Source organism: Ambystoma mexicanum, chromosome 4p, assembly GCF_040938575.1.
Source record: "Ambystoma mexicanum isolate Mex_15411 chromosome 4p, UKY_AmexF1_1, whole genome shotgun sequence".
Classification (NCBI taxonomy): domain Eukaryota; kingdom Metazoa; phylum Chordata; class Amphibia; order Caudata; family Ambystomatidae; genus Ambystoma; species Ambystoma mexicanum.
In genome coordinates, this window is record NC_090927.1 from 1,127,046,609 (window position 1) to 1,127,060,703 (window position 14,095).

Consider the following 14,095-nt stretch of genomic DNA (forward strand, 5'->3'; position numbering starts at 1 on the left):
CTTATCATATCTAGCGTACATCCGCCAGGACTCTTAGTGAGCCACAGTCCAAGTGATACTTGAAAATAATCCCCAGGAAATAAAATTCATTAACCCATTCTGGTTTTATAGCTGTTGCGTAAATTGTTGGTAATTTTCCCCTATGGTGACTGACACAATCAAGTTGGCAGAATTAAGATCCAAGTCATGGGCAGCCATAAAACTACAAAAACAGAGAGCAGAAGTTCTAGGGCTCTTGGCGTGCGAGGGAGCAAGACAACATCATCCACATAAGCCAATGCACAATCATGCCTGCAAGCACATTTTGTTGTGTCTGGGGTGATGGCACATAGCTTGTGAAATAATGAGTTGATATACGGATTGAACAACAGGGGTGCTTAGATTCACCCCTGCCTGACCCCCTAAATTGACTGATATACTGGCAGTGCGAGCTATACGGACCCTAGCACTGATGTTATCATGTAGAGACACCAGAAGAGATTATAAGGGTTTAAGGAGATGCAAATTCGACGGAAATGTCCACATCTTTCCTTGATTAACATTATCAAATGCTAAAATGAAGTCCATGAAACCCAGATATAATGGAGCTTTGTATTCAGGGACAAATTTGTCTAAGATCATCCTGAGATTAAGTGCTTGTTCAGCACTGCCGACCCCGTTTTCAGAAGTCGCACTGATCCTCAACCCATTGAAGTTAACCCAGCCCTTTAATGTAGTGTAAACAAGTCTCCCAAATCATTTAGCAGAGTACCAATTAGTGAAATAGGGCAATAACAGCAGCTATCGGCCGTGTTTCCCTTCTTGGAAAATGGCACAATAATTGCCTGCCTCCAATTTGGAGGTAAGTGATGATATCTACTCATTGCACAGAAAATCTGGGTTTTGGACCCACATTTCCAAGTGAAGTTTAAAAATGTCCAGTGGGACCATATAACCCCTTGGGGCTTTAACGTTAGCTAAAAGAAGTAGGTAATTGAGAAAATCAGTACAAGAAAACACAATAGGGTTGTCGTTATTCAAAACCAGTTCTCTAAATGCCAGCGATTTCCACTCCAAAGATGTAGAGTTGTACAGAGAAGAAAAATGATTCACCCAGTCTCCAGTGAAATAGAGTTTTCATTCTAGTTGTGTTTTGCTGCCAGGCACCACGATACAGTTTTACCAACTTCAATGTCATTCTTACTGCGGGCATGTACTCGAGATCTTTCCAAGCTGCGTGTTTCCAACATCTTCTAACTTCGTCAGAGCTCTTTTGTAACGAAGTCTGGTATTTCTGGTTGAACAGTTGTCTCAAGGAGCCCTTTAGGATCCTACATTCCTTTGTGTAGCAACAAGACGGGTAAACCATGAGGTTAGCCATACTATGCCTTCGGTTTAGAACTCTCCTAGCTGTTAAAATAAAGTTGTCAAAAAGTGGTCAAATGTGGTCACTTACAATGTCAGTAGTAATCCATACTTCAATCTTTGGTAATGCACGAGCGATGAATCCATCAGACAGGAGATTTCTATTGAAGCATGTCCATTCTGTTAACTGGAGTGTAGTGCATTGCAGTTCACAAAACCGTCTCTTGGGGCACTCTACACCTCCTATCTGCAATATTATGTGTTAAAATATATTTGCTGATTATGATTTCTCTCTGGTTGGCATTCTATGATGAAATCATTTATAGGATGCAAGTTAGTCCCATTTTCATAAAATAGTCTATTGTTGATGTGTAACTACTATTCTTAAAAGTAAAGCAACCTGGGCGATCAGAGGTGAACCTTCCAATCACAGTCCGTTGACCTACCTCAGAAACTTGGGGTAGTGAGAGTTTTCCGGTTCTGCAAAGCCCGGGGTCCATCAACATGGTCTCCGGTATGCTATATGCAAGTTCTTCATCTTTGAACGAGGAGCCGAAACCAGAACACTCACCAAATCTCAAGTTAAAGCCACTCACAACTATAAAAGAGGGTACATCATGATCCAACAGAGGGTCACAATCTAGATTTTTCCTGGTTTTATGAATGAATTCCAAAACATCATCACCCAGGCTGTGCCCATGCGCAACACACCACCATTTGGAATATTTACAGAAACAGCCAAAAGGGTATTACTTGTGTGTAATAAAGAACTACAGGGTAAAAGCTAGTCCACAGCCAAAGTTCCCAAACCTCAGCTGTTACTTTCCTTCCCTCCTTTTTATTTTTGCTGGAACAAAAGTTAACCACATTTCTTGGAGCAGTATAATATCAAACCTGGAAATTTACAAATAAAAGTCCTGATCATTAATTTGTCTTTCCGGGCTGGCCATATTCCAGGAGACAATTAAAAGGCACATTTTTAGAGATGAATACCGGCAGATTTATAAACAGGGTACATGGCCTGATCAGAGAGCTTCATTTGTGGAACCCTCAGTAGTAATCTTGCCATAGAACGTAGGTTTTAATCAATAATATTAATGGGCTCAATGGTCTCAGTGCAATTGGCATTGAATTCCAGTTGATTTTAGGCATAAAACCACTCTTCAGGGTGCTCAGCAGCTATGGGAAGATGCCAGTGTTCGTGAAGGTGATGCCAGTGTTCGTGACACTTTAGGGCCCCACTGTCCAGGTATATCTCAATACCTGCAGCTGAAACAATTTCCTGTTTAGCCCCAAACATATTACTGATAGTATTTTTTTTTCTTTTATTGTGCATTTGTTAGGAGCTTATACAGTAAGTCAATTCTGCTTCGAAGCTCCCACAGGGCAACAGGGAGCGAACATGGGATTGAAACAATAAATACAGTGGAAGATAAAGACAAACCTACTATGCCTTTTGAGTATTCAAAACGTGCAAGTGCAGCGAGAAGAGGGGCAGTAGGGGTAGGTGCTGGAATGTCCGTGCTCATGGATGAGCAGCAGATAAGGTGCATAGTTAGGTAAGTGTTATGCGGCCTGGAGCCGCATTGGGTAGATAGTGCAAGCTTTCAGGACGAAGACCGGCGGGTACTGAGGTAAGTGTTGCAAGGTAGTCAGAGGCTGGGTGATTGGATGTGGGAGGCCAGGACACCAAACAATACATAAGGGCCCTGGTCACCAATCACAGCGACTGTCAGGTTAGCAGCGGGGGGAAGAGGGGATGGATGAGGTGAAGAGGAAAGTCTTGAGGAGCTTTGGGAATTTGAGGAAGTCCTGCTCAAGAGGAAGGGGGAGGCTGTTCCATAAAAGGAAGCCAGATGAAGAAAGAGATCAGCCTCCAGCCCTCTGTTTAGCAAAATGTTTTACATGCATATTGTTGGTGCCAGAGGAATGTAGAGGTCTGGAGGGAGAGTATTTGGTAAGAGAGAGTTGCAGATAGAGTGGTTTCAGGCCCCAGACAGCCTTGTGGATGATGCAGAGGCATTTTAATTTAATGCGTGCAGCAACCGGGGGCAGTGAAGAGTTTTTAGGGCAGGAGAGATGCAGTCCCTGGGCTTACGAGTAAGGATAAATGTCACTGCCCTATTCTGGATTAGCTGGAGGGGTCGTAGAGTGGAAGAAGGTAGATTCAGGAGAAGTCTATTGCAGTAGTCAAGCCTAGAGAGAACCAGGGCTCGGGTAACATTGAGCTTCTGGGGGGAAAGTGAGAAAAGGGAGACTTCCTTTGAGAACGAAGATTTGAAAGTGGGACTTCTTGGCAATGTTCTGAGTGTGAGGGAGGAAGGAAAGAGAAGAGTCGAAGATGACTCCAAGGTTTCTGGCTTCAGATGATGGAGCAGGGTTTGAGCCCATAGATGATGGCCAGATTGAGGGGAAAAAGAGGGAGCAGGGTTCCCAATGGGTAGAAGAAAGGTCCCAATGGGTAGCAATTATAATAGTAGAATCAGCGAGGGTTACTCTGAGGCTGCAGCCCCCGCAGTACACACAGTCTGAAAGGATGTGCATTAATGGAAAGATGTTTTTAGCATTGCCAACCATCCCTAAATTGACTGACAGGGCATGAGACAAAGCCCTGTGGTGAGCATTCTTGTTGCAGTGAAAGCACATCTTGAAGGTGCAAATCAGACTGTTCATCCTGCACCCAGCCATTGGGTCAGGTAAAGATTGTTTTTCCACAGTTTTCTGTGGGGGTGTGGTATTGGATGGGGAATATTAAATATTTACCATGAACCTAGTTGGATGGTAAATATTACATAATTGAAAAAATCCCATGCCATCTAGACAGGTGGCTATAAGAGCCTGACAACCCAATGTTCACGCTTTCCCATCCACTTCTGTCTCATGTGTCTCAGGACCAGTAGACAGAAATGTCTCAACTTGGATAAGGGGGTTTGTGGTGTACTACTCACACAAAGGAATGCTGACCCTCCCTCTTAAAAGGTGGTATGCTCCCCTGAGCCCCCTGACATCTCTTGTGCGGCAGATCCAGGATACCCATGGCTGCCTCAGCAAATACCACCCAGATTTGGACTAGCTAAATCCTGGCCTGCATCCAGCAGCTTTTGGCCAAAGTATGATCACACTATGGTTTCATATTTGTAAAAAGAGACTTCGTCATTTGTATAGTGCCTTTCACCATGGGTATGGTGCCAATGTGCTGTAGGTTGAACGCTCTCAGAGGGACCGAAGTGTGAAGTATGGGGAAGCTCGGAGGTGCTAGTATGCGTATGTGCATAATGGCCATGAAAGGTTACAAGGGCTTGTCCAAGTCCCTGCTAGCCACCCATACCCATGTCTAATTGGCATGTTTAGGGGTGATGAGGGGTACACTAGGGAAATAAGCTGGAGGGGTGTGTGTAAGAGGATAGTCAGTTATGTGTGTAGCTACAGTTCGAATTTTTTGTTGTGAAAGGTAGCTACATTCTTATGGCAGAAGTTTTGTGCAAAGTGTTGTTCTGGTTGTATACGAAAGCAGATGCATGCAAGGGCGGGGCCACGCATTTGGTTAATTCCAAAACGCGGAGTGCGATAGGAAAAATGCATTGGTTATAATCAAGTGAAAGTCTCGAAATGGTACATTCAGCAAATCCTGAAACATGTGGGTTGATAAATAGCTGCATGCATCCAGCTATCATTAAGTGGCTACATTTTGCTTTTAAAAAGCATGCACTGAACACCAGTCGACATTCCAAAATTACAAAAGGAAGTCATTCTTTACAACAACAAAAATAATTATAGTTGTGCATTTTCCTATTATAATAGTTAGCAATGTAATTTACTTACAATGGTAATTATGGGCCTGTTTCAAAATGTTGTTAGTAACAGGAAGCAACAATAGTTCGGCAACGTGCCAGGTATGTGCACAAAACAGAACAAATCCTCTCCCTTAAAATCTTCAGATGGTAGAGTCTGTTGCAGGTGACAGAGGAGCCCCCATTTCATTATAGTTCGGCCCACACACCATCAACCAATGACATCAGACAGAGCCTCTCTCTGAAAAAACCCCGCATTTGGGAGCATCTGCCAAATGCTGTTGACTTTGTGTAATGGGCAGAACCTAGCACTAGGCTGCTGGCTCCACCTATTTTGCATAATGAGGGCCTTTGCTTCTGCTGTTCATTGTGATCAGTTCTGGTTAGAGCAAGTGAGATAACTATGCTTTTTGTGAAAAGCACATCTCTGAAGATTTTCATTCTGAACTTGGTTTAAAATGGTATATGTTTTTTGAAGAAGCAGAGATTGCAAATATCCAGTGAAGAGCCACGTGCTGGACTCCAAAGTCACCAGTCCCACCCCACCATCCTATTGCAACGCCAGACTTCTTTCTTGCTTACGAGGGGACCTAATGGGTGTCCGGTCAAAGGTTCGAATCCAAAAGTATCGAATGCCATGGGGTCGAGTCAATAGGACCTAAAACAAAAGGGTCACATTTTTAAAAAAATATATATATATTTTTTGGGGTTTCCGTATAGGAAAAAAAGTGGTTTTTACAAAAAAAAAGGGTGTTGGGGAGGGGGAAATCGACCCTTTTGTTTTCGGTCCTTTTGATTCGACCCTATTGTATTTCGATCCTTTTGATTCGATCCTTTGACCTATAACCGACCTAATGAAAAGGAATGTAGGGTGTGTCCGGCCCGGAGTTAGAACCAATGGGGAGCCACTCAAAGAAGCTGATAGTTACCATCCTTTATTTCGCTATACTTGTAGCTATGTTTCCAGGTTGGCGAAGAACATGCAGGGCAGTTATGGAGCCTCTGAGCAGCCCTCGGGTGTATTTGCAGGCAAGCAAATCTGTTTTCTTAAGGCCGGAAAAAACACCACAATTAATTAAGTGTTGCAAATTGCACGTATTAGATTTGTGCTCAAGGTACACAATAGGTTATCCATGTGAAGGGCATTGCTGGAGTTAAGTACCTATTAGCTATATAAGAAGCACTTGCATTGTGTAGTTACCACACATCTTTCACTGACAGCAAGTGTTTGATGTCAATCTTTAAATCAATCACTACCACGAATAATTCCTTATGCCAGGTTGAGTTCCTTTGTTATTTCCACCATCTGTTCCAATGCTGAGCAGGAATGGACACAGTCTCATCTGAATATGGTTGCTTCCCTTTTGTCTTTGCGCAGTTGAGCTAGCATCGAATGGAATGTAACCCACTCAGTGCAATTGCCGGTGGTTATGATTAATTCAACGCTTTTCACCCTTCCATTGTTGATGCTTATAGTGAATCTCCATGAGCAAGAGGGGTTAAGTCCAGCCATTGGTCTTTCTCTCCATGTGCTTAGGTAATCAAGCAGTGCCTCTCTAACGATGCCCAATGAGGCCTCAGTTACTCGTGTTCTTATGCAAAGGGGCATAGCGGACCTGTTTGGGCTGGGCTACTCACTTTTTGTGGGAGGCTAATTTGCATATCTGTGTTGGTACGGATGGTTTAAAAACGATCAATTGGAAACTGCCAGGGTAATTTTTAGTGGCTATGGATAATTCAAAGCTTGCCATCCATCACATTTTGGTGTTTATAGTTTTTAATGAATGTTATGACTGTATGGGTGCAGTATTTTAGTGATCTGCTTCTTTTTCACACCCAAATTGTTTTATTCCTATATTATGACAAATGAGCGGCCATTTGTGACAACGCATTCTAATCAAAGCAGACAGATCAGGAGTATCATCCATAAGAACTGGCCAATGCTACAAATGGACCCCGAAACTCAATTCCTCTTTCAAGAGCCCCCTATTTTCGCATATAGAAATAGTAAGGCTCTCAAGAACAGCCTAATTCGAGCCGAATCGGTGGTAGACCCCTCATCAAGTGTACAACATAAGGGTACACAACCCTGTTACAATTGCCAACACTGCAGTAATCTCCTCCTAGGCAACACCATCTCTCATCCACACACTGGCAAATCCATCACACTTAAACATTCATGCACGCGTGATTCAACAAATGTGGTATATGCACTAAAATGCCCCTGTGGTTGGTACTATGTGGGTATCACCATGAGGAAAGCTAAGTTGAGATGGACGGAACATAAATCAAACATTTGCACAAAAAGTTTGAGATCTCCTGTGTCAATGCACTTTTTAGAAGCAAGGCACACAGTTACCCAATTGAGATGTATTATCTTGGAACAAGTACAGGTAGGCCCAAGGGGCGGGGATGTACATAGACGCCTATTACAAAGAGAAATTATTTGGATTGATCTACTGGACTGCCTAGCCCCAAGGGGCATGAACTGCGAATTTGATTTGATGTGTTTCGTTTAATATTACACAATTATCTGTAATTATCTGCTGGACACCTTGCGTTTTCTAAGTTGTCTTTTTAAATGTAAAATTATTTTCATGTCATGAGTGATCTTTATGTGCAACTTCATTGTTTTTTTCTCTTCTTGCATTTTCCATGTGTTTTTCTGTATAATTTTATAACTGTTGCTGCATTTATACATGCTATTATGGCTGATGGTCAATTATAGGTATCAATGACTCACCACTATACTCAGCAAACCAGTCGACCGACACGCCGGTACTTCCTGGCGCTGTGCCTCTGTCTGGTTTAGCATTGTGAACCATGTGTGTGAGGGGGGGCACCACGCAGTTCTCTAACTGCGGTGGTGCCCCCCCCCACACACCCTACACATTTACACTTTATTCGACTATGCATTCCCAGCATGCGTTTACCCCTTTCTCTCTAGTTAGGCCCATTGTCTTGGGCTGAAATCCATTTTCGATATATGCCATTTGCACCGGTGCTCCTCCATAGGAGCAATCGATGCTTTATACAGATACCCATCATTGCAATGCTTGACTGGGTTTTACTTACTTGAGTCGATCTCTCTTTTCTTTCCGTGATATGACTGATCGGGATTAGACGCTGCATTCTGCAGCGCCGTGCATGTTGACGATTATCACCATGACAACCTACTCGCGTTGCGAGTCTCACATGGATCGGGGGTGAATAGTGTCAGAAACGGCTTCGGCTTGCACCTAGAAGCACCACACTATCCAAACTAACAGTTTAGAGTTGAGGTACGCTTAGAACACTTTTTGTAAACCATCCTATCCCGTTCCTTTTGTCCGCCGTATGCCCCCTCCAATATGGCGTCCACTGCAGGACCGCGCATGCGCGCGGCTGCCATGACGACCTCTCAACAACTCGCAGTTGGGAACCGACAGCCCACCTGGCGTATCTCGCATACACGGCGTCCGCATCGTGAATGCAGGTAAGAATGGACCTGCAGGAGCTGCATGCTCAGTTCCAATGGTACTTATAATAGGTTTTTACCAGCTGCCATAACCGAGCGTGATACTCGACCCTTTCCATGAGACACTACTGACCCAGCTAATACAGTGACTCTGAATTTTACACTGTCATGAGATGAATTCTCCCTCGTCACGGAATTCGACTGAAAAGTAAAACTTGCATTTTTTGATTCTTTACAGCACACGTACTGTGCGAGCGACTGTCAGTCTATCCACGCACACCCGGGGTGCCTTAGACTTGCCTCTGGACGTGGTGAGTCATACTTTTACTCCTTCTTCCCTCTTAAAAGTTTTGAATTCTAGGGGAATACAAACCTAGCAACTTACAAGCTGATACTATACCTCTTGCTGCCCACACAGATCATATCACATGGTTTAGAACTCTCTCCATTAAGGTTAGGGCCTATCTTTGGAAGTTACATACAACCTTTACTTTTTCGAATTCCCAATGAGCTAATTAGTTTCCTTACATTTCGAACACCCACTTATGCATGAAGGAACTACACATGTCCTGCCCAGAAGATGGATTCAACTGAATCCGAAACGCTTTGGCACTCGATTACACCCAGGAGTGTTTAGGACAAAGCACACTACCATTATTTTTTAATGTGAATTATTGTGAGTGTGTATCATTGGATGTTATTCTACAACCCATCCACATTCTTGTGTCTACATACACTGTATCTTTACTTGGAATTTAAATTACTATTTGTATTGTACATTTACATCAAAGGAAGTTTTCTTTGACGTTATCAGTTTTTTGCTATTCGTTAATGTTGAGTTCGACCCTTAAACCAACTGTATGTTTAGACTTGGATTTGAACTGATTAATTGTTTATTTTTATTTTCATTTCATTCTTTTTAATGAATTTATCTACATATGCTTATATAAAAACATGTTATGCTCCTGCAGTTTGAAGGTTCTCGGTGGTTCTTGAACTGACTTTACCAGGTGCACACCTTTCTTATTTAAATACAGAGCCTATTCTAGCTATGAACGTATACAAGTACTAAACTATCTCACTCCTGAAGAGTTTTTTGTATACTATGGAGGGGGTGTCTCCCACTTTCTAGGAGATTCCGACTCACAATCTGCTATTTAAATTGTCATGGGATTCTATCCCACTAAGAGTGCAATACAGGGCTATTGGCTGGCAACACCCAATGTATGTTTCTCTTCCTGTGTTCTGATCTCGAGTGGCCTCGGAACCCGCCCTGTTGCACCTGAAACCCTATTTATCCAACACTCTGAATCCACTGGAGTCATCATTTACACTTATATTGATCCTATGAACTCTCAGTAGTGCCTCCCACCCCATACCTCTTTCATAGCTGTAGAATACACTTGCAGATTATTTTAAAGCATTTCATTCTCTGGCTACATGTACAACACCAATACCACAACCATAAATAATGCTCATCTAGCCCCCTCCCCCACTCTAGTCTCTTACCAGCAGGGGCCATTATTAACAGTAATTGGCATACAGTCTTAGAATGAATGGGCTCATTATAAGTATGGCGGTGCAGGAAAAGATTGGGGGTAACGGAAGGTAAATATTCCCATTTTCCGCTGAAAGATCGGTGAAATTACTGCTGTGGTAATTCCACCGAAATCCCCAATGGAGTCCGATGGATTCCAAATCAATGTGGACTAGCACCACCGCCACCACTAATCTGGCAGTAAATACACCAGACCAAGTGGTTGTAACGGTAATTCCGTTGGGTGGTATCCCAGCAGATTTACTGCCGGAATACTGCCCAACTCGTACTGTATGTCCTGCAGTCTAGAGACAGCCCATGGATGTAAATCGTAATCACAATCACAGAAGTCGAAGCCATACTCCAGGTACACAGCCTGGAAAGGAGTGCCCTCCATACAATTCTAGACATGCACGCCGATCAAACGTTCTACCTTCCGCAGAACATGTGATAGAACCGAAGGAGTCAGTGACGAATTAAGTTATTTATGTATTGTTGTAGATGCCATAAACAACGTTGTCTGTTAATTGCGTTCATAGATGTCTTGGCTAGCTAACATACATAAAGTCTCGGGAGGATAGCTCAGGGGCAATGCGCTCGTCTTGGAAGCAAGGCGACGTGGGGCAACACAGGTTCGATCCCCGGGTCCATGCTTAGAAACCTCTGGGTATTAAGCGTGTTATAAATAACCGATGACAATAACAAAAAGTGCCTGATAAAGCCTACTCAAACAACCACCTTATGGCATAGGGAGATTGTTCAAGATAACTTGCTAGACATCATTCCTAGGAAGCCAGTGGGCACTAGAAGTTAGAACGATCTATAGAAAACACATTGACATGCAGCCAAGGGATTTAGTGATTGTCTGAACCCAAGTCAATATAATACATCCAGCACAATGTTTAGTGCAGAAGAGCACCAGGAATAGGCACGTCGATAATGGAAGAAATGTCATGTAAATAGTTGATTTAGAAGCTCCCTTCATAAAGCCCAGTGGAAATAATAGCCCTGCCCCCCCCCCTTCTCTGACATAAGCACTCCATCAGTAGCACATCATGTATGCAACAGCGCTAAGAATACTTCCTGTGATGCTGTATAACATGCGCATTTACCATTCAATGAGCAAACAATCACCTTACTCTGTGAGGTGGGGCTCAGCTGGGGTCCGAATGGTGAGAAGCAAATGTCAACACCCTGAAATGCCTCAAGGAATAATGTGGTCTTTGACATCCAACCCACATTTTGCACTTGACTTAAATTGCATGGACAACCGGGCCCAATCATGTCGACTGAGAGACACTGTGATTCAGCGAATAAAGGATTCTGTGAAATCAAAATTATTTACTGTGTATTTCTGATCAATGTGATACATTACGGATTCTTGATGTGTTTCATCCTATTACAATGTTAAAACTAATTTCCAGTGTCGCATATTTTTAAGTTTTCTTTTTCTTATTTTTTGTTGTTATGTCATATTTAGGTTTTATTGAGCACTCGATCTCCGCAAGTGGGATCTTGGGACTAAATTCTCTGTGTGTTGCTCAGAAAGGCAGTTTTGTGTTCAGGAGGGTTCAACACGTAAAGTGGTTTTCAATATGTCTGCTGAGAAATGGGCGTGAAATCCAGAATGAAAGCTAGAAAATAGATAGAACAATTCTAAATGTACCGATCCGGGGGAATGAATAATACTCTTTTCAGACAAAGATTCTAGAGATTTTCCAGGGCTGAATTTTATTAGCCAAGGTCCTTCATCATAAAAGGCTTTCGGGGCTATGCAGATGACCTTAAAGTAAATGGGCCTCATTACGACCCTGGCGGAAAGTGACTGACCGGACCGCAACAGCGTAAATAGCGTTTCCGCCATTGCACGAAGGAGCAAAGTGCGGCTAATCACGACCCATCGGGCACGAGCATTACGCCATGGCGGAATCCGAAAGGCTGCGATGGCGGAAATGACCCCAAAACGGCCCTTACCGCCGCCGTACGCTGCACCAGGTGCAATACCGCCACCCATCTTAGCGGTCACCGTAATGAGCGGTCACCGTAACGAGCGGGCACCGCAAATTACGGCCACCGTAAATATACGGAAACGGAAGTAAAAGCATGTGGCCGGAACGGGAAACAGCACGCCGCACAACTATAAAAACCGAATCCCAACACAACCATTAAAAATCCGACCCTGACACACATCCCAACCCGTTAGCAACCCCAGTTAAAAAAATAAATATGGGAAAGGTAGCCAAGAAAGCGTGTGACCGCAAGCGGCAGGTACACTTCTCCCGAGAGGAACTGACCGTGCTCACCGAGACCCTCCAGGAAAATGCCGCCGTCGTCTTCTCCAGTCAAATGACCAGGACGGCCCTTGCCAACAAGAAGGCCATATGGGCCCTGGTGGCACAGCGCGTAAGTGCGGTGGGGACAACACCCCGCACGCCACAGCAATGTCGCAAGCGGTGGGACGACCTGCTGATCCGCGTACGCAGCATACTTTCTGCGAACAGGAACATCGCCACAGCTACCGGGGGGGGTTCAGAGTCGCCCATCAAGTTGACCCCCTGGGAGGATATCTGCGCCTCCACCATAGGAATGGAGAGCATAGAGGGAGTCGGAGGGATGGAGAAAGGAGTGCCGACATCCGGAGAATCAGGTAGGTTGGCCAAGAGAAACAATGCGAAATCCACAAACCACGAACATGTGCAGTACCATGTGACCCCATAGTGCAATACATACTTTGCCCTGACAGCGCCCTCTAAAAGTCAGAATGAATAAACAAATCAATCAAGATGCCATAAACAACCCCTACATGTGCAGCATGCACCCCCTAACTGCAGGCAGCCAAATGAATGCATCCTCAATCCACACGAAAATGAGACCACCTCCAAGGCCCAGTCCCAAATCAGCCTCATGTACCACCCCAATGCATTTGATACGTTGCCATTCCAAATCCGACAGACCCATAACTAACGCTCGCCCCTCTTTACTCCACCACAGGGTCCGATACCAACGACGAGCTGCAGGACACCCCTACCAGCACGCCTGCAAAGAGGGCCAGGACCAACGTCCCAAGAGCCTCCACCTCAGGTGCAAGGACCAAGACACGGCAGCAGCAGGAATCAAGTGGCAGCACACTGGAGGGGACTGCAACAGGCACCCCAGCAGCCAGCAAGTCCACAACCCCAGCACCACAGGTCCCCCCAAAGAACGTATCTGATGGCACTGCCTCTGGTGGTAGCAGCACCATAGGTGACACAGCTGTCATGCCAGCATGCTCCGACACGGAAAACAGTGCTGGCGACGTAGATACCATCCATGACCTTTCCCAATCCCCCTGCATGTCCCATCCCCTACACCATGACGAAACCACGCAGGGGCACCCTGAAGACGACGACTGGCCAACCCCCACAAGTCCTGTGCCAAGGCAACATGTGTTGAGCAGCCCCCCTGTCACACCACCGCAAATGTCCATGGCCCAGCAGAGGCAACAGTCCCTCGACCTGCTGATCGAGCAACAGCAGGAAGTGTCCACGCTACTCAAGGACCATGCAAATGAATGCGGGGGTTCCAGGGCAGCCATGGAAACATCCACCGAGACACTCAGGGCACAAATAGAGAAAAGTAGTGAGAGCCTCAGGGGAGAAATGGAGAGAAGCACCGAGAGCCTGAGAGCACAAATGGAGAAAAGCACCGAGAGCCTGAGAGCACAAATGGAGAAAAGCACCGAGAGCCTGAGGGGGGAACTGCATGCGACGTCCAAAGACGTTTGTGCTGAACTTGCTGCTGTGCGCCGTGTGCTCTCGGAGCTCTCACAAACCCTCAGAGACATGCATGGACGCGAGCAGGCAGAGACATCATCCGTGGCAAGTTCCGTCCAGGGCAGCCCCCAACGCAGATCTGGCAGGAACCTGCGCTCCACGGGCAGGGGTGCCCCTGATACCCGTAGAGGGGGCTTGCAATAGCGTCCAACCA

General features: G+C 44.9%; 1 protein-coding gene across 6 annotated transcripts in view; it reads left to right on the forward strand.

The window, feature by feature from the left end:
* RGS17 (regulator of G protein signaling 17) overlaps nucleotides 1–14,095 on the forward strand; it is a 420,634-nt gene that overhangs the window by 21,333 nt on the left and 385,206 nt on the right. For 2 of the 6 annotated variants that reach the window (XM_069606715.1, XM_069606711.1), the window contains exon 2: nucleotides 8,831–8,903. The exons of the other annotated variants lie outside the window; for them this stretch is intronic. The gene's annotated coding sequence lies outside the window, so the exon portion shown is untranslated. The remainder of the gene's footprint in view (nucleotides 1–8,830; nucleotides 8,904–14,095) is intronic. 6 annotated transcript variants of the gene reach the window in all.